Source organism: Tupaia chinensis, unplaced genomic scaffold, assembly GCF_000334495.1.
Source record: "Tupaia chinensis unplaced genomic scaffold, TupChi_1.0 Scaffold140356_1, whole genome shotgun sequence".
Lineage (NCBI taxonomy): Eukaryota > Metazoa > Chordata > Mammalia > Scandentia > Tupaiidae > Tupaia > Tupaia belangeri.
Genome location: NW_006200233.1, coordinates 518,180 through 521,861, shown reverse-complemented (window position 1 = coordinate 521,861; position 3,682 = coordinate 518,180).

Genomic DNA, 3,682 nt, shown 5'->3' with positions numbered 1-3,682 from the left:
GCCAAAGAACCCCAAGAAGGCGGCTGCTGCCAAGAAGGCCGTCAAGAAGACCCCGAAGAAGGCCAAGAAGCCGGCCCCGGCGGCTGTGACCAAGAAGGTGGCCAAGAGCCCGAAGAAGGCGAAGGCTGCCAAGCCCAAGAAGGCCGCCAAGAGCCCGGCCAAGGCCGTCAAGCCCAAGGCCGCGAAGCCCAAGTCCGTCAAGGCCGCCGAAGGAGTGGGCGTAGCCCCGCCGCTCCCCCCAACGGCTCTTTTCAGAGCCACCACTTCTTCCGGAGAGAGCTGCGCGCTTGTCCTGCCCGCTTCCTGCCTGCCTGGCGCGGGCGCTGCTGCCTCCGTCCTTGGTTAACCCGCGTACGCGCGGTGCCGCGCAGCCCTGTCCGGCGCCGGGCGGGGCCTTGAACCCGCGGCGGGGCGTGTCCCGTTTTTTTTTCGGGGGGCGGGGTCCGCCGGGCTGTTGCCTGGGGCGGCCCCGCCCCGGCGAGCGTCTCTCACAGCGCACCCGCCCCCGGCGCGTCATTGGACAAGGGGCGTTCGAAAGTCCCGCCCTGCGCCCTGGTTGGCCGCCGTCCGCGCTGGCGGCCTGGGGTGGGTGGGCCGGGTGCGTGCGGTTACGGTGCGTTCGCTGTTTACTCACTTCCCTGGGTGTGGACCGGGGCCTGGCGCTTCATCGCTGGAGGCATCACGGGTGGTCGAGGTGGGGTCGGCGGAGCCAGCCCTGAGGTGCGGACCGTGCAGGGACTTGTCCTGCATTTGCAGCTCCCGGGGCCGCCCAAAGGGGCGCCTGAAACGCCGCAGCGCGTGCCTGACTCCTGCTCCAGGACGTGGGGGCTTGGGGTCTGGCCCCGGTGTCCCACCCATCTTCCCCGAGGCGCGAGGGTTTGAGCGCAGTGGAGACGACTTCGCAGCCATCTTGTCCCGGCGCGACGTCTCCGAGCTTCCCCTCGGTCAACTTTTCAACCCTTCACAGTTGCTTAAACGCGTTTTTCTGTAGCCGAAACGTTTTTACGCGAAAGAGTGATCGGCCAGCTGCGGGAGGTACGTGCGTGGGTGGCGGGCGTATTTCTAATAAAAGCCTTCAGTTTCACTACTTTCTCTGGGTTTTTATTGGGGCCACGGCGGGTTTTGTTTCGTTTTGCTTTGTTTTTGCCTTTTTCCCCTGGGCATAAGAACGCGCAGCGTCCTGTTTTTTACTCTGGAAACGTCTGGAGACCTGCGGCTCAGACCCTCCTTTTCACAGGGTGGGCCCGGTGCCAGTTGATTTATGAGAGGGACCCGTGGGCGGAGTTCCTGAAGGGAGGATGTCAGTGGGGCCGGGAAGAGGAAAGTAGCGACTGATCTGTTTTCTGGCCAACTTTTTTTTACTTCCTAGTATAGAGCCAATGCGCTTTCCGTAGGCAGGGAGAGCGAGGAAGTAAAAAATGCGCTCCCCAGGAGCCGGCAGGCGGTGTGGTGGAGGTGGTTAGGCTGGACTCTGGCAGGGCTGACTGGGGAGCGGGGTGAGCCTTGGAAATCACTGGGTGCTCGTTCGTGTGTGCCCAAAATCCAGGGAGGAAAATGTAGAAGTTCCGTTACATCCTGGGTGAGGATTTCTGGCTTTCTGCCTCTCTTAGGAACTCTAGCAAAAGCGTCAGAAAAAAAAGAAAGAACGAGAAAAAGAAAGTACTCACCATGGGTGATGGCCGTGCTGCAATCTTCACTCCATTTCTCCTCCTCTGGGATTTTGGGCTCACACACGCAGCTGGTGTTTTTCAGCCTTCCTGGTATGGGACTTGATTTGCACAGTAGGCCATGTGGGATCCAGCTGCCTTCTCCATACCATGGACTGGCTCCTCGTTCAGTAGTTTTGCTGTTACTTTTATAGTCAATAACTGAGCTCTCTGTATCCTGGTGTGAGATTTAATAATATGTGGACCCATGTTTTCCCCCCAATACCAATTTAGGAACTTCAGTTTCTGTTCCTACCTCCTCTGTATTTAACTCTCTATATTAAAAAGTTATTCAATAAAATCAGTTGAAGGTATAATCTACAGCATTTTCTGTTTCTGATACTAATCTTTGCAATCTCACGTGTAATTTACACTCAGCGCATCCCATATGGTAGCCCACTTCAAGTGCTCACTTAACCCGGCGTGGCTTTGGGAGTGGACCGTGAGCACTAGAATGCTCTCTGCCTCACCCTGGTCTTCACCGACCTTGAGTTTGGTTCAAAGCTTGAATGCCACTCTTCCCTAATATTCAGTCTTTTGTGCACTAACATTTTGAGGGTGACCTTTAACAATGGAAGTTTGCTCTCAGAGATCAATAGGCCAATGTGAGCCCAGCAAATGCCCCATGACAGGCTCCAGGTTTATGAAGGGCAGACCAGGGGCTGGGTAGGGTAGAGTGGACTGCCATGTCTAGCCTCTGTTCTATTTCCCAATGATGATAGAAACACACTTAATTGTTTTCATTCAAAAATGGAAATTGAGTTATGGAAGTTGAGGTGACATGAAAGGTATGAAGGACTGGAAGTTGCCTTTTTAGACACCTGGAGAGAAAACCCGAGATCTGGTAGACAAAAACAGTAGGTCAAAGTACAAAGGAAAACAGGTAAGCGATACAGAATCGCACTATCCCTGACACCCAGAGCTCCTAGTTCTTTGGCCATCAGAATTCCTCCCGCTGGGACCACTTTACTCAGCTCAAGGTGGGTCAAGTTGAACAGCCAGGAGATCGAATCCAGACATCCAGACACTTTTTTCTTTTCTTTTTCTTTTTCTTTTTTTTTTTTTAGAGGTTTTTGATATAGGGCACATGTGCTTGCCAGAAAGACAGAGAGAGACAGAGAGACAGATAAGCGAGAAATCACCCCTTGAGGGGATGGCCACACTGCAATCATTTCTCCTCCATTCTCCTCTCGGGATCTTGGGTGTGCACGCACAATCCCCGATGTGAGTTTAAGCCACCGGGTCTGGAACTCAAACTGTGGTTGACTACGTGGGAGTCCAGCGACGTAGCCATTACGCCAACTGCTGGTCTCATAATCCAGACACTCTTAATGTAATCCAGTGTTTAAAGTAAAGGCACCGTGTACCTCTATGTCCCTTTTTTCTTCAAATTCTTTGAAGTTCGACCATTGACCTGATTTTCACACTAATTCTGAGAGTTAAGAGGAAGATTCAATTTAAGAATTAATTTTCTGATTTTTCTTTGATGCCTTTTGGGGTCTCAATGTATTGGGTTTACACACTTACAATTAATCCTACTAAGGAATTTGTCCTGCAAATACATTTGCATAGGTGGAGGGCCTTTACTTTCATAGCAAACGTTCGTCCCAATTGCAGAGAGGTAAAACAAAACTCTCTCACCGGTGTTTGCCAATATATTTGAACTCCCCGTCTTCTAACTTTTGTTCTATTCCCAAACAATTGTTCACACTGTTGACTTGCTTGGATCTAATAATATATTTATAGAATATGTAAGTATTCCACTCTAAGAGAAAATAAAATCCTTGCTTTAGTTTTAGTTTATGAAAACGTGACAGAAGAACCTTTTTCCCTGCAGTGCTTCAGTGCCCAGGGACCTGCAGATTTAACTGACAAAAGACAGGATTACAGAAAAGAAACTAATGGAAGATAGGATTATTTTAGTAATTTCCCCCCCTAGACTCATCTCAGTGCTTATTTCCCTCCTCGTAATAATA